Below are 22,106 nucleotides of genomic sequence, written 5' to 3' on the forward strand. Positions count from 1 at the left end.
AGTTGGCTAACCAACCGACCTGAGAATAGGAGGGTGAGCTTGGATTACTGGTGGGGGGGGGGGGGGCGCGGTGCAGTGTAATCACAGGGTCCTTCAACGTGGAAGGAGGACGCAGGTTCAGAGTGAGGAGGTTTGATGACGTGAGAAAGACCCGGCCCCTGCCAGCTTTGCAGGACGAGAAGGGGCCCCAAGCCCAGGGACGTGGCGCCTGTGGAGGCTGGAGATGCCGGGAAGCAGGCTCTCCCCAGGGCCTCCAGAAGGAGCCCCCTTTGCCCCTGACACCTTGACTCGAGCCCAGTGGGACCCGCTCAGACTTCTGACCTCCCGAACCATGAGGAGGCACGTCCGTGTTGCTTTAAGTCACCATGTGTGTGCGTCGCAGCAGCAACCGGACACGGATACGCTCTTCTCAGGGGAAGGGCCTCAGAAGCACGTAATCCCGGCCGTGTCTGCCGCTTCCAGCCAATCTCTCTGTCTGTCCATCTGTCCGCCCTCTCCCGCCTGGCCTTTACAAGCTTTAACGTTCACAGACACATGCACCCAACCTCCCCAGCTGACCAACCTGGCGGGACACAAGAGGAAGAGATTCACGGAGGGAAACTGAGGGTTTCAGAACCTCCTAACCCACGCCAGCCCCCTCCTCAGGGCTCCTCCCTCTCAGAGCAGAGGAGGGTTTTCTAAATCCCTTCCCTGGGCCACCGCCTGCACCTGCCGCCTGAGCCCTGAGCCTCCTCCCACGTCAGTGGCACTCTTGCAGACTGGAGCTCTGAGAAGTTGCTCTCAGAGTGGCCCCGGCTTCTCCGGACGGAGCCCCAGGCTGCTGACCTCACAGTGAGGGTGCAGTTTGGGACGGAAACTAGGAAACCTGCGGATAGAAGCCTGGGGACCCCATGCAGTACCTGGTGGCCTCCTGTCTCCTCCTGACCTCCTCCTGGTGCCTCCCAGAGAGGGGTTACAGCCCGTGGGGCCGCCTCCTCCTCCTCCCCTAAGCACCCCTCCCCTCAGCCCCCCACCCTGGACAAAGCCAGGGGGAGGACGCAGATTGATTCAACTTTTAATTACATTCACTTAACAAGATTATCCAGCTGAGGTTAAAAAAAGAAAGTGCCTCCCAGATGAAAAAAAGCCCTCTCTTTATTTATATCCAGTATATACAGAACCAGAAACGAATATTTCTTTATGGACCATTAAAGATTTAATGTTTAATTTATAACCACTTTGTCTGGCGGGGTGTCCAGGCACAATGTCAACATTTTTAATTAAATGAAAAAAGTTTTTTTTTTTTTTTTAATTTAATCACAAAGAAAGATACGTATTTGAAAAGCCACATTTGAACCAGTTAGCGACAGCCCCGGTTTGCTGCTCTGGGATTTCAGATCACAGGCTGGGCAGCGTGTGTCCAGCTGGGGAGGCAGCCACTGGAGCCGAGCCGTGTGGCCAAACATGGGAGGCTCCCAGCTGTTTGCTGAGCACCTACTATGTGCCAGGCACTGTCGCACTGTCCTGGGAGGTTTTTTTTTTCTTTTTTTTTTTTAAAGATTACTTATTTATTTATGAGAGAGAGAGAGAGAGAGAGAGAGAGAGACAGACAGACAGACAGACCCAGGCAGAGGGAGAAGCAGGCTCCATGCAGGGAGCCCGATGTGGGACTCGATCCCTGGGCTGAAGGTGGTGCTAAACCTCTGAGCCACCCGGGCTGCCCTGTCCTGGGAGGTTTACACACTCATGCCTCTTTACGTCTCCCAGCTTTTGCAGACGAGGAGGGGTGCGGGAAGCTTATGGTCAACGAAGCTCAGAGATGTCGAACAGCCTGCATGAGGTCGCACAGAAGTAAATGGATGAGGAGCCCACGGGTGGATCTACTTGAATTCCCAAACCTAAGCTCTTTCCTTTTTCCCCTGCAGCCCGCTGAGCTCAAGTCTCAGGAAAGAGCCTTCTGCCCTGGACTGGGTGTCAGGACTCTTGAGTCATCCATGGCTGAAGGAAGTGGCCCAGATGTGCGGGCTGGGGCATGCAGCTGTGCAAGGAGGCCCGGGAGCTGCGGGTCCCTAATGCTCAGGCCTGTAGGCTCCTAGGAGTCACTCGGTGAGGCTGAACTTGGCGAGGGGGTGACATTCCAGAAGGGGCTCAGGTGTCCTGACGTCAGGGAGCAGGGACCCTGAGGTCTGGGAGGCCAACTGCTGTCCAGGTGTGATCCCTCCGGTTCACGGCCTTGCCTGTCGGTGGTGCAGGTGACGAACGAGCAGCACTCGCTCCCAGGGTGGCCCTCTGCTGACGCAGCCCCTGCCCAGCCGACGACGACCCCACAGGTGACACCTGGGTGTGCCAGCACCTGTCCCACTACCGCCGCCTGAGGAGGCAGCCTCACAGGGGCAAGGGCCCTGCCCCCCATCCTGTGCCCGGAGCGCTGTCCCCAGCCGTCCTACTCCGGGGCCAGGCCGTGGGAATTTGAACCAAGGATGAGATCAGGCCGCCAGAAGCCAAGGCCGGCATAAGCCGGCAGCTTTAATGGGGTGCTCTGTCTTCCCCTGGCGGTTGCATCTCCTGGGGATGACTCTGGAAGACGCCGAGTCAGCACCGGGTGGGGCGGGGGCCACAGCAGACCAGCAGCCAGCACTCTGCATGGTAGCCTCAGGGCCTGCGAGCTTCCACCCGGGGGACACCACGGCTGGAGGGCAGCGTCCCCGCATGCTCCCCTCTTCTGTGCTGCTCTCCCCAGAGCACCCAGGGTGGGAAGACTCTCCTGCTCATCCCGGGCACAGTGGCGTGCTGCCGTTGGCACTGAGGTCCCAGCCCAGCCCGAGACATGCATCCTCTGCTCTGGGGCCGGAGCTCCTGCAGCCCGTGCTGCCCTCCAGCTGCCGCCCGGGGCTCCTCCAACCTGGGGGGCCGAGGCCCCGTCACCCTGCAAGCCCTTGGTCACAGTCTCTTAGGAATTTAGGAAGCATGAACTGCCATGGTCCAGAGGAAAGGGGTTTGCTGACAGGCCAGCACTGGGGGCGCATTTTAATCCGCCCCACCCAGGGGGTGCCCCCACCTTCCTCAACCTTCATCAGCTGTTGAGGTCAGAGACGTATTAGATCTGCTCTTCCCTGCAGGGAGGCAGGCACACTTGTCTCTGGAGCTTCTATTCCCATAAACCAACCCTTCATTTCTCATGTGAATCCACTTTAATTACAAAGCTAAATAATGAGAAGGAAATATTAAAATTAAAAAAAAAAAAAGAAACCCTACACAAAGCGAGTTTGCTTGTGCCGGCCACTGGCTCTGAGAGCCAAGGCACAGAGCGGGGATGGCACCACGCCAGTCACTAAAAGCATGAGTGTCACTAAATCAATAATTCATTTACTTTAATGAGATAAGTACTTTGAAAACTAATTGCAAACCTGCTCCATTTACTCCGACCCGTTATAGCCCTTAATGTAAATCGCAGAACCATCGCTGTGGGAAGGAGAAAGTCTTTAGGTGGAAGACACCATGTCATCTCCCCTCCTTCCCCTCCTAAGAAAGAAAAAAGTTCTCTACGGGGGCGGGGGAAGGTGGGGGAATGTGGGGACCCCAGGGCTCTGTCCCTCTGCCTGCCCAGCGCCACACCTCCAGCCTCAGAGGTGATTTGGTGCTTCCACTGTGAGACGGGGAATCATCAGGAAGACACGACACCAGCAACACCAGACGCTGGGAAACGACTGTCCCGGGGCCTCTGGAGACACTCAGCCCTTGGGTGCTCCACGCAGCTTCTCCTCAGAGCCCCGAGCCTCCGGAGGAGCACCCAGTTCCAGATAAACCAACGCAGGGTGTCATTGTCAGCTCATGCTCGGCAAGTGAAATCCTGGGGGTCGCCGGTGCGGCCGCCCCAGCCTGCACACGGGGGACTGGGGCTGCGGGGTCACACGCGAAGCCCGAGCACAGCTGCCTGCGCCACCGGCAGGGCCCTGTGGTGATCATCGACCTCGGGGCGGGGGTGGGTTGGCTGAGGAGCCAGAGAACCCACGAGGTCAGGGAGAGAGGCCCGAGCTCTCCTCTGTCCTTGGCTAGTGTTTTGGGCAAAGAAAAGCAGGGAAGGTGCATTTTTCAGCTTCTTACATGGGAGAGTTCTGAATCCTCTTTTTCTCCCCCACCCCTGTTTTCTCATCTTACTGAAAATAAATTCCAGCCCCTTCACCTAAGTGCAAGATTCCTTCCTGACATTTTCAGGGAGGACCCGTGGCACGTAGAGATCACACAGAGGAACCTATGTTGGCTCCGCGGCTTGGCGCCGGGCTGGTCTGGCTCTCCGAGCTGACCCGGTGCAGGGAGTGTGGCCTGTGCGGGCAGAGGCGAAGCCCGGGGAGTGGCCTGCAGCGGCGTTCCCCCGGTGACAAGGAACCCGAAACTGTGCCCCCACAGCCTCACACCCCACTCATCCCTCCTGTACTGAGGTGAGAGCGCAGGGTAGGCTCTCCCTCACTCGAAACCGCCGGGTGGGTGGCTACGGACCGCCGTCAGCACTGCTGCCACGCAGGTGCCACGTTTACGGGGCACCAAGGATGTGCTAGGCCAGCCCTGGGTCACTGTGGTCACTACTTCCTTAGCTGGAAAGGCACCAGGAACCCTCGGGAGCAGACCCCTGATGGATTAAAAGGGGCCACAGGTTCTGGGGGCCAAGAGGGGACGGGCGGAGCTCCAAGTGCTTCTCCCTTGTACTGCGCAGGAGATGGACACACCCCCTGAGGGCCGAGGGTGTGGCCCCCGGGCCATGGGACGCGACACTGTGGCTTCCCAGTGGACCCCCACCTGCTCCTCCTGCGCCACTGGTTTGCACAGAAAACCTGGATTACCCTGAGTCTAAGCAGACTCTCTCCACCTCCCTGAGCGGCGGGGGAGCCACCGGATGCCAAGTTCAAAGACATGGTCCCAGCAGACGCTGCCCCATGACCCACGTTCCTGGCTCTCCCCTCCACGGAGGGCCGCTCCCTGTGTGGCCGCAGCTGGCTTTGCAATTCTAGCTCCGAGACAGGCTCAAAACCAGACAGGTCACAATTCTCTTTCCCTTGTAAATTCTGCACATCCGGCGGGGATGTGAGCAGGAGTGGAGAGAGCGGGGCAGCCAGATGCCGTGTTCCTGTGGCTGCACTTTCCCCTCCCTGGAGACACCCACCTGGTGCCCTCCCCTCCCCCTGTGAGTTGGAGACACGGCCTGACATCTTCAGACTCCACCCACCCCAGGGCTGTGCACAACTCGGGCTGCGGACGGGGTGGGATGGGGTGGACGCAGCGCCCTTCCCGAGTGGGAGTCCGCCGGGCAGGACCCGCTACTGTGTGCAGAGGGGACGTTCTGGGGCCCCAGCCCCCCGGGTCGACCCGCATACAGAGGCACGTGGGAAAGGTATCCGCAGGGGAGGGGCGGTCACCTAGAAAGAGCCTCTCCTGTTTTTCTGAGAAGCAGACAGGTTGCAAGTAAGTCTCTGGGAGGCAATTCATGGAGGAAGGGGGAGGCTGCTTTGCAACCTGGAGGGGGGTGCTCAGCCGCCACTGGAGGGGCTCAATGGGGGCCGGGCGGGGATGTGCTGGGCGTCTCCCTGCGCAGGACTGGTGGCCCTGTGCTCCCTAGGAGCCGAGGGGAGGCCAGGACCAGGTGCGGCGGTGAGCCCGGGGCTGCTCTGACCACTCAGGCTGGAGTGCCCCCTGGAGACCCGACCCCTCGCCCGGACAATCTGCGCACTCTGGCAACAGGGTGCGGGTTAGGAACCCAGCTCTGACGGCTCCACGCACTGGGTCTGGGCCTTCTGGGGCCCTCCTTGAGCCTGCCAGCTCTGCAGGTGCAGCAGCCCCGGGCTGGGGCCAAGGGTCAATGGGGCAAGGCGCTGAGTAGCCACGGGCTTTGGGAGGGGGGAGCACACCTTCCAAACTGAGCAGCCCCGGGGGCCGCCTCACAAGGGCCTTGGCTGATGGCTGCAAGCTCCGAGGAGCTCATTAGCGGGAAGAAGGCCGCCAGCTTCGCCAGTAGCTGCTGGAGGTGTGTGTGGGGGGAGCCAGTGGGATTACCCCCGACCTCAACCCTTTGGCTGAGTTGTGAGCGTCAGGGGCTGGGAAATGAGCAGGGGAGGCAGATGCACAGCCCCGTCTCGCCCCTGCCCGTGCCCTGGGGGTGGGGGCGGGGGGCGCCCTCAGAAAGTCAACCCCAGGCCAGAGCAGGGCCTTCGCCAGGCCTGCTCTCTGGACAGTGCTCCCGAGCAAGAACCGGGAAAGGGGTGCTTGGAAGTGAGTGCTGCCTCATGGGGCCACAAGGCCCCGAGCAAATACCTTCACCTCCCGCACCTGGTTGGCCCACCTGCACGTCGGCGCCCACAGCAAGCCCCCTGCACTCAGGGCCGGTCACGCGCTTTGCCCAGTCGGCCCTCACGTCACCTTCCAGGAGCCCCTGAGGGGTGTGGGTCTGAGCATCATCCCCGTTTTGCAGATGAGGCATCGGAGTATGAGGTGGGTGATGGATGTCTGCAGTCACCCGCAGGGAGACATGAGGTGGGTGGAGCCCTCTGCACGGCACAGCACCCCCCGAACCTCTCCCTGCTGGGTATCATTGATGTTTGCAGAGCACCCACTGCCCCCAGCCCCATCCAGGCCTGGCCCAATCCACCTGCCACGCCAGGCACGATGTGCAGGGGTGAGAGTCAGGGTGTCAAGCCCCTCAGTCCAGCCTGAATGCCCAGGGTCAGTCCTGGGGGTCCCGCTCCTCTGCTGAAGCTCAGATTCTTAGTGCGGGGTGGGGGGTGGGGGGCAGAGGAGGCAAAGCACCTGGTGTCCCGCACCCCCCACAACAGATCTAGTGCAGGTTGAGGCCTCAGCTCCCACATGCCCTGCGCCCTTGTGGAACCCCCACCCAGGGCCCTGCTCTTCCACTGGCAGCTGGGGCCCCGGGGCAGGAAGCCTGTGGCCCCATGGTGGGTGCTAAACAGAGTCAGAGGTGCCCAGGGGCTGCTCCAGAGAGCGGTGGCCAGGCCCGAGGCCCTGACTGCGAAGGGACCAGGGCCTGCTAAGGGCAAAGCTGTTGCCCCAAGGGCCAGTCCTCGCCCAGAGAGGCTTGGTGCCCTCGGGCCTATGCTGGAGGGGAGGGGAAGCAGGGAGGAGACACGGCCAGCAGGGTGACCACTGAGCAGAGAAAACCAGATGTGAGAGAGATTTTCGGTCCGCATCACAGATTCACGCCCAGAATCAACCTCAAAGTCCCTCCCTAGCCCCGCCTGCTCTGGTCTGTCCACCCCCAGACCTCACCACCCTCCTGCTCCTTCCACAGGCAGCACAGGTCTTCCTGCTGGTGGGGGATGGAGCTCTCCGGGCACACTCTACCCCAGGCCCTTGGCGCCTGCTCCAGCTTTGCCCCTGCCCCAGCCAAACCCCACTTCCCCAAGGTCTTTGCTCAAATACATTTTCTCACCTGGATTAAAATCACAATTCACCACCAACCCCCCCCCCCCCCCCCCCCCCCCGCCACACACAGGCCTACCTTCCATCCCCACTGAGGCTCTTCCCTCCCGAAGACACAACGCAGCTTGATTATTTGTATATTCTGCAGGTCGTCCATCCCCCTCTCCCCTGGAGCAACAGAAGCTCCAGGAGAGACTTTTAGCTGTTTTGTCCACTACTGTGGGCACTTAATGTGTCTCTAGAGTCCAAGACAGGGCCTGGTTCAAAGCCGGCACGTCATAAATATGTTTGAGTAAACAAAGGAGGAAGCATGAGCGCCCATGAAATAATACGCACGGAATTCCTCCCTCCCAAGTCCCTGCCCCAGCACAGTGGTGTCATAAAGAGCGGAGAGAGCAAAGTGAGGGTGGGGATGCCTAGCAGACCCCGCAGAGCCCTCCGGGACCGTGCTCCTCACGCTGTGGTGTGCACATGGGTCTCCCAGGAATTCCCTGACACGGAGACTCGAATCGGCAGGTGGGGTGGGGGTCGGGGAGCTGAGCGGCTACTTTTCTCACGAGGTCCCCGGTGAGGCCCGTCTGTGGCTGCAGGTGGTGTGGACACGCGGCTGGAGATGGGACCACGCTTTGAGTCCAGCTCAGACACCAAGCAGGTGGAGGGCGGAATTCGGTTTCAAACTGCTCTGTTTTCTCTGCTCCCCACAGTAGCGTCCATCAAGGGATCACGCTGGGCTCAAAGCCTGCAGCCCCCTCCCTGCCAGGCTTCCCCGCTCCCCTTGGGCAGAGGTCCCCAGAGTGGCTTCCCCTCCTAGTTTCTGGGAGGCAGGGTCTTGATTTCTGATGGAGTCTGGAAAGGGGTGGGGAGGAGGGGGGGAGATGAAGGCTAAGAACACCTGCCGTGTTTACAGAGCATCCCTGGGGATTCCGGGGCCTTCCCAGTACTCAAACTTCAGGTTACTCTGAAATTCTTTTGTCTGCCCGGGGCTGCATTCTTAACTGAAATAACCACTTTGGAAGGGCTCCTCCTGGGTCATGGCTTTTTAAGAATTGCAAATTACGTGGTGAAGCCACAGCCAGGCCAGGCCTGGAATGCGGTAAATCTGAGTCTCAGTGCCCCCATGGTGGGGGGGGGTGGGGTGGGCTTCCAGGTTCAGAGTCTGCTGAGCTCCCACAGGGAGCTGCGGGTGGGACCTCAGACACAAAGGGCACCTGTGGCCGGCCCCACGCACAGACGAGGGGGGGACCCGCGCCCCCTCTGAGGTCTCGGTCGCCTGCCGCAGGGGCGCACAAGCCCTCGTCCGTCTCTCTCTGAATTCCACCTCGGCTGTGCTCTGAAGGAAAATCAATGGGAAGATCTCAATTAATCATGCGGGGGCAAATTGATTAGGGTCCTAAATTAGGTCAGCACTGCTGTCTGCTCAGAGGGTAGGACCCCTTAATCACGGCTTCATTCTTGAGACGTGGACCGCAGGCGGAGCGGAAAGAGCTGTGGGCGCTGTCTGTGGGCTCACTGGGAGGGGTATGGAGAGGACCCCACCCCCACCCCCTGGACCCTGGTGGCATCAGAGCTCTGGATGCCTGCCCAGGCTCACCCTTCCTGCACAGCGCTGGACGGTGTCCCTGCCTGAGGGATGACAGACGCCAAGCCACAACTGCTTTAGTAGAATCACTCTTCTCCTTCGCGCTCGACGGGAAACCAACCCATCTGCCTTCGGCCACGAGCATGGGGAGGTAGCCCCGACAGGGAGATGTGCCTTCTAGACCCCCGGCCACGAAGCACCTGTGCTGGCGGTGTGCTCCTCCCTTTGTTTCAGGTGGTCTGGCTGCTAACGGAGCGCACGAGCTGGGCGGATGAGTTCGACAGGTAAGGCTGGTACAGGTAAGCATCAGCCGCAGCCCCCACCCGCCAAGAATTTGCCTTCGGTTGTTCCGGACGGCTGCCGCCGCTTGGCTGAGCAGGCTTGAGGCCTTCAGCTCAGGCAGGGGAACACCCCCAGGGCCCGTGAGGCATTCCTGAATCCCCAGGCTCTGAGAAGCCCAGTGAGATGGCCCCGTCTCTGACCCAAATGGGCGCTGGGCCCGTCCCGGGCTGTGCAAGGCTTATGTCTCCAGCCACGTTCAGGCCTGAGGGAGAACCGCAGCAGAGGTGACCATTTCCATCATTTCTTCTCTGTTCCTTTCCCCCAGCACCGCACCTTGGAAGGTGGCCAGTACTTTTAAGGAGCGATCCAAGCGAAGGCTGGTACTTTACAGGCACTTTGTAAATTCTGTAGCATCCTGAATTTATGTGATTTGTTTGGAACACGGGAAAGGCACACAGACTTTCTGCTGACACTGCGCCTTCTTTCCCTGGGTCAGGTGTTCACGTGTCGCGGAGGCTCAGCTGGAGAACCCTGCCCTGCCCTGTGGGCAGCTGGGCGAGCAGCGGCCAGGAGAAGAGGCTGGAGGCCGAAGGCTGCTCTGACTCTGCGAACCGTCCTTTCCTCCTTTCTAGGCCGACCAGGTAATAGTCACCTGGATGGCAGACCAAGATGCTAAGAGCCCCCACACCTGCCCCTGCTGCCCGCCTGGAACCACAGCTCCAGATCTAGGTCACTGCCAACTGCGGCCTGAGTCCCCAGTGCCCAGAACAGTGCCTGGCGCACAGTAGAGCCTGGTGAGTACTTGTCGCCCAAATGCACACACGCGCCTTCTAGACGGGTGAACTGTGTCCTCCATGAAGATACGTCCAAGTCCAGAACCTGGGAGGGCAACTTCATATTTGGACAATGGGTCCTTGCGGGTGGATTAAGTTACAGATCTGGAGATGAGATCATCCTAATTTAGGGTGGGCCTGAGATGCGGCGACAGGTGTGTCCTTGGAAGGGAGGAAGATTTGGGACACCAACAGGTGGGGCCACCAGCAGCAGCTGGGACAGGCTGGAAGGATCCTCCCTGTAGTCTTTGGAGGGAGTGCAGCCCTGTTGGCACCGTAAGATAGACTTCAGGCCTCCAGACGATGTGAGAAGACTTTTCTGTTGCTTGAGGCCCCCCTCCTGCCCAGGTTAGTCATTTGTTACTGCCGCCGCAGGACACTTGCACACGTGCTCTGGTCCGCAGCTTAAGCCCAGCAGGACATCTTTCCCATGTGCCTGCCCGAGGTCACCCTACCTGGATCTTCTTTCCTCCTGGACCCTCAGTACATGTGGGCACGGGTTATGGGCATCTCTAAGGATGGCGGGAGCCGCTATCTCCTTGCGGTTTCTTCCTGGCCATGGCCCCTTTGCAGGAATCTGCCCAGGAGGGGGTCAGGGGAAAGGCAGAGAGAGGATCAGCCATCAGGCAGTCACTGCTGCCCCAGGGGACCCTCAGCCAGGAAGACGGCAGGTTTGTGGCGACACACAGAAGCACAGAAGCAGCACTGATCCCTCCCAGAGAGCAGCCCACGCCACACCTGTCCAGGGCTGACTCTGGACCATCTGCTGTAGCAGGGACGGTGCCCGTCCAGCGCCAGGGGGGCATTTTGGAGGGTCTTGGGGGGTAGACGCCATCCCAACCTGGCAATTTTCAAAGGCTCAAAGGCAGAAGGCAAATAGTTCTAAAGGACAAAACCCCTCACTGCCCCTTTGCCTGTGGAAATGCTCCCAAGGAAACTGGATTTTGTGAGGTTGCACTTGAGTTTCTGAATTTATTTATTTATTTATATATTTATTTTTAAAATATTTTATTTATTTATTTATTCATAAGAGACACACAGAGAGAGTGAGAGAGGCAGAGACACAGGCAGAGGGAGAAGCAGGCTCCATGCAGGAAGCCCAACATGGGACTCGATCCCGGGTCTCCAGGATCACGCCCTGGGCTGAAGGGGCACTAAACCACTGTGTCACTGGGGCTGCCCTAGTTCTCGAATTTGATGGTGGTTTCCTCCCCATAGCTGGCCCGGGTTGGGCAGGGGCTGGGGGTCCACGATGAAGTGTCTCCAGGCCGTTCCGCGAGCAGCTGGCCCCAGGACCCCTCTCGCTAACGAGGGGCTCACTTCCAGGGCGACTGTCCTCCCCCTGTTGCCCTGGCCTGATGGGCTCTCAGGCAGGACTCGTCAGAGCTTTTTGAAGACCCAGGTAGACTATGTCCACTGGATTGCTGGGATGCCGGCCCCTTGATTAACTTTTTAGACGGCTCCGCTGAGATGGAGGGCCCGACTTCCCTTCAGGTACGTGGAGTGGTTTGACCTCATTACCTCTGGGCACGCGGGTCTGTAATTTCCAGCATCTCCCTGGCTGATGTTAGCGACTCTCCAATTTCCAGAAGGGGCTTAGTTCCCGAATCCCTTCCAAGATCACTGCTATTTTATACTTTTTAATTCCATTAGGTGAATCCACTCCCATTCCGGAGATTTACCAGGCTGGGATTTCGCAGGTAAGCTTATAAACTGCTTCCCGAGAGCCCCCGGGGCCGGGGAAAGCCGGCCAAGCCCAGGCAGGTCATGTGCACCAGAGGCTGCGGGTGGCTTGGGACAGGTGGCCTGGAGCTGGCGGGCAGCAGGGCCCCACGCGGTCCAAGTCCTCAAGGCATATGGCCCGCGTCTAGCTTGCTCAGACAGCGGGAACTGAGGTGTGCCCGTCGGGCAGACACTGCCCCAAATAGCTGGTGCAGCGACAGACTCACACCAGAGTGGCTTTTCCGACGGGGCTGCTTCCCCGGGGGGCGAGCAGGTGGGGTGGGGTCCAAGCTTCTGTGGGATGCCCCGCGCTCCTTCCGGCAAGTGATAACTTGCATCTCGATGTTTGGCACGGCCCATTATCCGGCAGCAGGAGCAACCCTGAGGACAGCTGGGGAGGTCCCTGTGTCCCCCGTGCTGGTGCGGGAACCTGGACAGCTGGCTGCCCCTCTTCCCTGGAAGGAAGCGTCCTCCCCATCTGGGTCTGGCCAGCACCTTGTCCAGCCATCCCTGGTTCCCATCGGCCTGCTACGTGGTCTCATCCAGGTGCTGTTTTGGTGGGATCGTTCAGTGAGTGGAACCTTCCGGGTGCCTTTCTCGAGGGGATCCTTTGCCATCATCAGGAGTGGGACCGTCTGGCTATGTTCATGTAACTGGGACTGCCAGCCTGACCCAAATGGGGTGCTGCTGGGCTGGGGTCCTGGCAAAGAGCCTCACAGCCCCGGGATTTCCTGTGACAGGAGGGTCTCTGCCCTGCTAAGGGTGGTCCCCAGAGGTGGCTTCAGGATGGGGGCAGGTCACCAGCCTCGGGGATGGGGATGGAGACTGAGTTCAATCAAGGGGCCAGTGATTTCATCCACTAGGTCTACGTAATCAAACCCTCAAACGAAGTCTGGGTACTGAGGCTGGGGCAGCATCCCGGGTGGTGAGCCCACGGATGCTCTGCTCTGGGACAGTGACATGCCCGGTTCCATGGCGGGTGGACATGGAAGCTCCCAGCTCCCTCCGGGATCCCGTCCTATGTATGTGCTTTATAATAAAACTGATTGTAAGTATATGGCTTTCCTGAATCTATGAGACACCCTGGCGAATCTAGAACTGCGGGGCCGTGGGGACCCCTGAATTTATAGCTGGTCGGTCAGAGGAACCCATGGTCTCTGAGACTTCCGGCTGGCGTCTGTGGGGGACAGGCCCTGGGCCTCTGGTCTAAGTCCCAGTGGTCAGTGGTGGGGCTGAGGTGCAGCTCTGACGGTGTCTGAGCCGTGTGTCGCCGGGATCTAGGCCCCAGTCCCAGCTCTGGGTCCAGGCTGGCAAGTCGCTTCATGCCACGGGCCTTTCTGGCTCATCTTCACGCTGAGGGGGTTGGGATGAACGATCCCCAAGGTGTGTCCAGTTCTGCAACCCTGGGACCACCTGTTTTCTGGTCACTTTTGCAGGAAGCTGCCAGGGGCCCCCTGCCTGGCCGTTTGGAACCTGGCTGCCACCATTCCCCCGGGGAGAGCGAGCCACTGAGCCACGGGGACGCCCAGAGAGGGTCTGGGCGCGGAGACCCGGGAGCCGAGGGCAGGCCAGGAGGAGAAGCCGAAACGTCCACGTGTAGGAGAAAACACGCGGCCCCAGCTTCAGTTCTGATGGGCTTTCCAGGGTCCCGTCCGCCATCGCCCCAGCCGCAGGCTTCCCCTGCACACGTCACGGCGCCCTCTGTCTCAGGCCTTGCCGCTCCTCTCTCCTCCAGCCTCACACCCCATACTGCACCAGGGTGGCATGTGGACGCTCAGGTCAGCGGGGTTTCCCGGGTCCTCCAGCCCAGCTCTGGCCGACCCCACGTCGCCTCTGCACTGACCCCGGTGCTTCCTAGCCCCCTGCACCTCTCCCCACCCCATCCCAGGCCCAGAGACCCCCCTTGTTACAAAGCTCTCCCTGGGAACGACGGGGATCCGCGTGCCACTGATGTCCCTACGGTCCGAGCTCTGACCTCTGGACCGCAGAGGGAGGTCCAGTTCAATGCCTTCCTCCAAGACAGACCTCTGGTCCTCACCCAGCTCGGGGCTGGCTTCTCACGGCGCCCGGCCCGGCCTGCGGTGTCAACAGGTGTGGCTGCTCGTACCCCGAGCTCTCTGCCACAGCTCTAGGCTGGGCCTCCTCCAGCTTCACAGGACGGGAGACAGCTGCTCCCTGGGACCCACTGTGGGGCGGCACCCATCCCACGTCTCCCCTCCTGGGCACCGGGCCACACTCCGGCGGCGGCCTGCCCTCCTGTTCTCATCCCTCTGCCTCCTCGCCCTCGGCCTGTGAGCCTGTCTGCACTGTGCTGCCTCCTGCTCTCTGCCAGCATCTGCCCCCCACCGTTCCCCTCCTGGAGGATGCCAACCTCCCACCTCACGGTGTCAGCTTCCTCCTGTGCCCCCTGTCCACCGCCACACCCTTCCTCGTCAGCCTTAGATGCTGTTCCAGGGCGAATAACATCCACCCCAAACCCGTGTCCGCCTGGAATGTCAGCATGTCACCGTAGCTGGAAACGGGGGTCTCTGCAGACGGGACCGGTCAGGCTAAGATGTGGTCCTGGTGGATGAGGGTGGCCCTCAATCCACTGACTGGGGTCCTCATCAGGGCAGGTTTGCACAGAGGTGCAGACACACGGGCTCCCTCGGGGGTGACAGCCATGTGAAGGCAGAGGCAGTCCAGGCACGCCGTGGTTCGCCAGAAGCCACCCAAGGCTGCAAGAGGCCAGGACGGGCTCTTCCCTGACCTCTGGAGATCGCTGGGCCCTGCTGACACCCTGATTTCAGATCTCTGGTCTCCGGAACCACGAGAGAATAAACTTCGATTGTTCTAAAGCCCCCAGTTTGTAGTGATTTGTTACAATGGGCCTGGACGCTCCCACAGATGTGACCCAGTCCTCCAAACACACCGTCCTTGACCAACCCTGTCTCCTCCACATGCACTAGGCATTTTGTAACTAATTGCCCACCTCCTACCTGTCTCCAGAGCGGGGAGAGCAGGGGAGACCCCCCCCCGCACCTCAGGACGGAGGCCCTACACCCGCCGTGGCCACTGTCCACCGTCCAGCTGGGCCCCTCCCCCGGCATCCACGGGGACCGTGTGACACCGTCTCTGCTCTGCTCCAACACCTGACCCCTGACTCACCAGGTGCCCTCACCTCCCCTTCATGGAGAAAACAGGAGCCCTCAGCTCCCTGCCTCTCCTCCCTCCTTCTGGGGGTGCTCAGGGCCCATCCCCCTGGTTGGCCACACTCTTTACTGTCACTGGCATTTAACAATAAGACCACGAAGCACCGGCAAGGCGACCCCTGACCATGGCCCTCCTGTCCGTCTGCGTCCCTCTGATCCCTCTGGGAACGGAAAGCTGTCCCTGCCCCTCCCACGTCCCCACTCTCGTGGGGACACTGCGGTTTCCTGAGCACAGGCTCTTGGAGCCTCCGTGTGTCCCTGGCCCCTGGCGGGGTTCCCTCCTGGCACCTTGTATTCTCCTCCATCTCTTCACCTGCTTCTGTTCCCCCAAACACGGGAGGTTCTTCGGGGGAGCCTTCAAAGCTCTCCCCTTTCCTATCTGCACTGCCTGGGCCACCCCTGCACGCTTCTGAGAGCTGGTGGGAGGCCGAGCACTCCCACATGGGAGTCTGCAGACCTCCCAACCCCCGGGCTCGGAGCCACATCTCCATATGCGATGACTTGTCCACTTGGGGCCCCACACATGCCCCCAAACTCCAGGGCCGATCTCTCTGCTCCCCCGAGACCCAGTCTCCCCGTTCCTCCCCGGCCCCTCCTCTGGAGCTTACACCAGCTGCCCCGCTCCCTTCTCCACACCCAGCCCTGTCCATGCCTGTCTCCTGGATTGTTAATGTGGCCCCAGCTCTGCATCCTGGCCCCTGCTTCCTCTGCCTCCCGGGCTGTGATGAGCGTTGCCATTTCCCACCGAGAGTCCTTTGAAGGTGCTCTATGCTGGGACATGGCACCCCGACCCCCTGGGCACCCAGACATGCAGGTGGAGAGCCCCGCGGGTGGGGTGTGCTCAGGACGGTGCTGGGGCAGCCCTGCTACTTTGACTCCTGCAGCAGGAGGCAAACCTCCAAGCCGGAAGCAGAGGCGAGGGGACGAAGGCCTGCGCCCACCCAGTGATCACCAGCACTCCTCGCACCGGGTCTTGCTGTGCCACCTTTAGCTTATTTTTTGAGCAAGGAAACGTGGCATGAAGGTTAAGTAATTTGTCAAGGTCATGCAACACAATGTCGGGGCTGGTATTTGGGCTCATTTTCTTCTGGATGCGGAAACCCAGTACTGACTTAATTTGTGGGGCCAAGTGCAGGATGACAAAGTGGCCCTGTGTTCGAAGACTACAGCCACATTCAAGACAGCGACAGAAGAGCTTTAAGCCGGGTGGGGTCCTTGAGGTCCCGCCCCATCCTGCTCCCCCATCCCTCTCCACGGGTGGGCTTCCTCCTGCCTTCATCCCTGGGGTGCCGGGGCCATGGCTCTCCCAACCCAAGGCTTCTCCTAATTTCTCCCCTCTCCCCGCACCTCTCCACCCGAGGCTGCTTTGCTGGGCCCTGGGGACACATCACCAAGCCTCTCTGGACTCCGGTTTCCTCATTAAAAACAGTAAGGACCCAGGTCACAGAAGGGGGCAGGGCCTCCTAGGAAGTGTAGCTGTCAGGTGCAGGAGAAGGAGGTGATCCCACCCCGGGTCCCTGGGACCCCGGGGCCTGGAGGCTCAAGGGCTCCCCATACGCAGCCCCACCAGGGCACAGAGTCCACCCCAGCCACCCCCTGGGCAGGCCTGCCCCTCACCAGCCTCCCACCAGCCTCCAGGAGGGCAGTCAGGGCACTGAGGCCAGACAAGGAAGCCTAGGGATCCCCCCAGCGGGTGGGGTGTGGCGGGCAGCGCTCCCGGGAAGAGAAACAGCCCAGTGTCAGCACCCCCTCGGGAAGTGAAGCTGACCGCTGTGGGCTGTTAAACGCCGGCTGGCCTCCGGTGGCCTCTGGTGGGGCCCTCGTGTCCCGTCTGCTGGAAGGCTTCACCTGGGCCTCCTTGTCCTGTCCCTGGGGACGTCCCACAGAGCCGAGCTGAGCCCTGCGATCAACTGTGCACGCCCGGCAATGTCCTCGCTCACTGGACAGAGCCACCAGCATCTTCCCCCAGCCCGGTGGGCCTCTGCTGAGCCCTCTGTGGGCGCTGGCCTGCAGGTCTGGGCTCACCCCTGACCGCCCCCTGCTGCGGCCCTCCCCTGAGCAGGAGCCCGCCTCCTCCAGCCTCTCCTCAGAGCCTCGGCCACCTGTGCCCTGTGTTGGGGACATGCACTCAGTTGGGGGTTCAGCTCAGCTGGGGCCTGGGCGGCTGGCTTGTCTCTGTGCAGAGTCCCTCCCTGGGCCATGGGGGTGGCCCGGCTGCAGGAAATCAGGGTTCACACCCCATCCCCAGCTCTGCCTTGCCCTCTGTCCTTCTGATGAGCTGGATTCCCTTCTTCCGCTTGCCCCCGTGTCCCCTTCTGCAGCCCTGCAGCCCTGAACCAGGGGCCCTAAGAGCAGGGGCAGCAGAGGAAGTCCTGACCCAGCTGGAGATGGGAAGCGCTCCCATGTTCTGAGGGGCTCTGCTTCCAGGGAGTGGGCAGGATTGACCACCCCCCTACCCTGGGAGAACAGGTAGGTGACCGATGACCCCTGCCCTACCCTGAGGCCCCCCGGCCCACTGGGGCTGGGAGCACGGGGCTCCCTAGCTGCCTCCAGTCCAAAATGTTCTCTGAGCCTCCACCTCTGTGGTTTGGGTTGCCCCTGCTACAGCCGGCTGGGAAAGCCACCCGCAGGGACCAGGGCCTCACGGCCACCACACTTCTGTCCTCCCCACCGGCCGTACCGCTGTCCTGTGGGCACGTCCCTCCAGGGCTGGTGGCTGGTGGCTCAGCGCAGGTGTGCCCCAGATTAGTGCCCGCTCCCCCACAGCTGCAGGAAGAGACTGTGAGCCGTCAGCGGGACCTCTGGGCCGGGGCAAGCACTGACCCTGCACGCACAGCGAGCTCAGCGAAGGTGCCCTGGCGGCCCGTCCCGGCTGTCAGCGTCCCTCTGTCTGGCGCAGTTACCCGCCCACAAACCCTTCTCATGCTGCGCCCCTGCCTTTGGCCTGGAGGTACTAGAAACCCGACGGCATTCAGGCCTCAGTTTCCTCATCTGCAAGATGCGAGATGGCTTGTGCTCCTGGGCCGGCCGTGGAGGTTAAGCGAGTGAACGCAGCCCAGGCTGCCATGCAGTTAGCGTACCTCGCCATGCTTCTCTCACCTTCGGGGGACTGAGTCAAGTCCCCGAGGCGGGAGGTGGGTGTGTGGGGGTGGGGGTGGTTAGGCTCTTGTGCCTGGTGGGGGCAGGGCAGGACTCTCCCCTCCTGGGGCTCAGGGAGCTGCCCGCTGATGCCTGGGAACACCCACGGGATTAGTGTGGCTTTGGGGTCTCTCCACTCTCACGCAGGCTGGTCCCCAAATGTCCCCGTCCTGACAAACGGCTCTGCCATCCACTCTGTTGCTCAGCTCAGAGCCCAGGAGCCACACCTGATTCTCCTCCAGGTCCCTCCCCCTGGCCCCCAGGTCCCCGCACTCCCCAGCCCTGCACAGGCAGGTGTCAGGGCTTCCCCCAACACACGGCCCCAGCCCCCTGCTCTCCGCACCCCGGCCACCCACCCGTGTCACACGTCTTCTCTCCCCTGGGCTCTTGCTAGTGCACATGGCTGGTTCCTCGACCCAGAGCCTGAGGGTGAGCACCAATCACCCTGCCTACACCCCGGCTTCACCCCCTGCCTTACACGTCTGTCTCTGCACCTCTATCTCCCTCTCCCTCTTTCTCTATCTCTCCCTCTCCCTTTGTCTCCCTCTCCCTCTGTCTCTCCCTCTGTGTCCCTCTCCCTCTCCCTCTGTGTCCCTCTGTCTCCACGTTCCTCTTCCTCTCCTTCTGTCTCCCTCTGTCCCCCTCCCCTACTTGGTCTCAGGCCCTCTCCCCATCTCTACAGGTTCCTCCCAGGGCTCCCTCCCACCTTGCCAGGCCCCTGTCGCCAGCGCAGCCCCTTCCTGCCCTGGGCCCTCCACCCCGGCCCCAGTGCCCAGCACGCTCTGTCCCCTGACTTCATGGGCGGCGAGGGCTCAGGGACGCCCCCTGTCCACCAGGTCGGAGTGTGGCCCAGGCCTCCACAGCTGCTCTGTAAAGCACGAGTGCCCTTGGGCTGGTTTACTTGTGGACTAACTGCCCCCTCCCCCAGACTCCTCCACAAGCTGCGGGACCCCGTCTGTCTCCCGGTGACTCTGTGGCCCCCCAGCCCCTGCTCTGTGTCGACTGCAGGGCACGTGCTCACTGAAGTGGAGGCTGGGATGGAGCAATAGGCAGCCAGAGGCCCTCTCCACGGAGGCCAGCCATCTCAGCGGGCAGGGTGTGCCCCGCTGTCTGCAGGTGTGGATGGACGAGCAGGTGCCCAGCAGCCATCACCGAATGGCTTCTGCTCTTGTCAGGAGACCGTGACCCTGCCCCGCACATCTATTGATACTGCGTAACCGAGGACACATCCTCAGTCTGGGTGAGGGGTGAAAAGTGCATTCAGAAAATGCCAAGACGGATGGGGAGGGTGAGGGGTGGCCGGGAAAGGGGTAGCCCTTGGGGTACTTGGCCCTAGAACAAGGAGCGCTGATGTTTCCTTTATTTCTTAATGTTTAAAAAAAGATTATTTATTTATTTGAGAGACAGCAAGAAAGAAAGAGCACAGAGGCAGAGAGAGAGGCAGGCTCCCCACAGAGCAGAGACCACTCCCCTGCCCCCGACACAGGGCTCCATCCCAGGACCCTGAAATCATGACCTGAGTGAGCCAAAGGCAGACACTTCACCCACTGAGCCACCCAGGTGCCCCGACATTTCCTTTAAACATATAGTTACCATATGACCCAAGAGAAAAGAAAACATACGTTCAAATAAGCACACGCGTGTCCACAGCGGCACCATGCATGGTACCAAACACTGGAAGCAACCCAACATGATCAACTGAGGAACGGATAAAATGTGGCCCGTCCATGCCTGGAAGGTTACTCAGACATGAAAGGAAGGAGCTTCTGACACCTGCTGCATCTTCGATGGACCTTGGGGTGGCAAGGTCCTATGTGCAAGAAACCAGACACAAAGGCCACGTGGCCTATGAGTCCATTGGCGTGAAATGTCCAGAACAGGCAAATCCAGAGACTGAAAGGTTAGCGGTTGCCCGAGGCAGACAGGTCTGGGGAAGTGGGTCTGGGGAGGGTGACTGCTGATGGGCACAGGGTCTCTCCCTGGGGTGATGAAAATGCTCTAAAGTGAGGGTAGTGGTGGTTGTGCAGCTGTGCCCACGCTGAAAACCCTTGCGCTGTGCACCCAAAGTGGGCGGCTTATGTGGGGTGTGGACGAGTTCTCCAAAAAGATATTATTGAAAAAAAAGTAGGGGAGTGTTTCTTGACCGTCTTATCTGCCAGGCTTATCCTAAGCATCTGCATGCACATGCTGCATGCCACGGCCTGCTGGGGAGGAATGGCTGTGGCCCCCAATGGGTAAGGAAGCTTGGCCACACACGGGGCGGGGGGGGCCGCGAGGGCTGGTGTAGAATTCACACGCAGGTCTGAGCAGTTCCAGAACCTGCGGGCTGCACCCCCAACACCTCTGGTGCCAGGACCCTGCATCTCTGCACCCCCGGGTCTCCTCCGCCGTCCTGCTGCACCCCTGCCGCCCCTCCCGCATGGCCTGGCTCTGCTGGAATCCCTTCAGATGCTCTGGGCCGCCAAGGACTCTACGGTCGGGGGTGGGGGCCTGCAGCTCATCCTGTACCTTGCACTGTAAATACAGATAGAAGTATTACAATTTAGTTTAATATTTAATACAATCGGGTTAATACGCGTTCCAAACTCCATAAATAATCATTAGCAGAGGGTTCTAATTGTGCTGGCGGGATCCGACCTCATGACTAATTTAAAGACCAGAAGACATTCCCATATTCAGCTCCCCGAAACACCATAAATTAGCCCGCGGCCCCAGCGCTGCAGTCAGAAGCAATGGGGTGTGCCAAGGAGAGGGCACGCTGCTGCGGGCTTTTGCTCAGGCTGCCCAAGCTCGCTGCCCGGTGGACAGGCGGGCAGGGAGCTGGAGGGCTGCCTGCCGGGGGACTCAGAGACCCCACTGGTCAAGGGCCAGAGGCCGCTGTTGAGGGTCGCGTGTTGGGAGCGGGGCTGGCTAGGGCCGGGGCCCGTGGTGGGCGACACGAGCTTGCTTGCCACGGCGGGCAAAGGAGAGTGGTCAGGCCTGTGGGAGGAGCCGTGGGCAGATCACCACCTTGGCACTGTCCCCCTGGCGGCCCGTGGACCCTGCTGTCCCTGGCCCGGCGCTCCAAGTTTCTGCCCGAGCAAAACCCCAAGAGCTGCCGTGCAGGGGAGGTTCCAAAGCCCTGGCTAGCTTAGATTGCAAATAGGCACAGATCCCCACGCTGCTGGTGTCGATGGCCTCACGGAGATGCAGCTACGCCGGAGAGTGGGATCGTCCCAGACAACTTCGGATGTGGGCCAGGGGCTTGGTCCCCTCTGCTGATCCTCGGGTCCCCAGCTTCCCTTTCTGGCGCTGGGAGGTGGGGCTGCATGCCCCTGCCCCGCACTCCTGGCAGCAGTTCTCCATCCCTTCCTCAGAAAGGCTGAGGGCCCCGCTCCTGGTACCTGGGGAGGGGGGCAAGGACCCCGGTGCTTGCTGTGGGCATCCCTGTCTCGGGTGCCTATCATATAACTCCTGTTCCCAGGATGTGGGATCTGAGTTCAGGCCCTTCCTGACCCCACATCTTGGCTGCTTCAGGCTGGCAGGAGCCCCCTGCCCAGCAGGATCCCACCAGGAAGCTGCCCACCCAGGCCAGTGGGCACCAGGGAGGGAGCTGGGCCCTCCGGTCCACGTGCTGTCGGCACTCGCCCCTGCACTGGCCAAAGGCACTGCCGAATGAACCCTCCTGTCCCTGCTCTGGACCAAGGATGTGTCCACAGCCCGGGGGCAAGGGAGCCGGGTCTGCCTGGCTGAAGCACCAGGACGCACAGAGCAGGAAGGACACATAGCAATCACCTACCCAGTCCTTCTGGTGACTGCAGAGGGAATGGGACAATGGAGAGGACAGGGTCAGTGAGCAGAGGGCCAGAGCTGGACCTGCTCTGGACCCTGTCACCTCCCAGAGAAAGCGACATCAGCAACTGGTTCTAATCGAGCGCCAGCTTCCTCCGGCACTTATCCTTCCACATCCTTCCACGC

The 22,106-nt window shown here is 60.8% G+C and overlaps 1 protein-coding gene and 1 long non-coding RNA gene across 10 annotated transcripts in view; one reads left to right on the forward strand and one right to left on the reverse strand.

Annotated features, from left to right (window-relative positions):
* RBFOX3 (RNA binding fox-1 homolog 3) overlaps positions 1-22,106 on the reverse strand; it is a 446,818-nt gene that overhangs the window by 131,733 nt on the left and 292,979 nt on the right. The window lies entirely within an intron of this gene.
* On the forward strand, positions 7,820-14,655 carry LOC140607256 (uncharacterized). The gene is made up of 3 exons (XR_012009372.1): positions 7,820-11,592; positions 11,752-11,798; positions 12,191-14,655. It is a non-coding gene; the product is annotated as an uncharacterized lncRNA (long non-coding RNA).

This window comes from Canis lupus, chromosome 16 (genome assembly GCF_048164855.1).
Source record: "Canis lupus baileyi chromosome 16, mCanLup2.hap1, whole genome shotgun sequence".
Taxonomy (NCBI): Eukaryota; Metazoa; Chordata; class Mammalia; order Carnivora; family Canidae; genus Canis; species Canis lupus.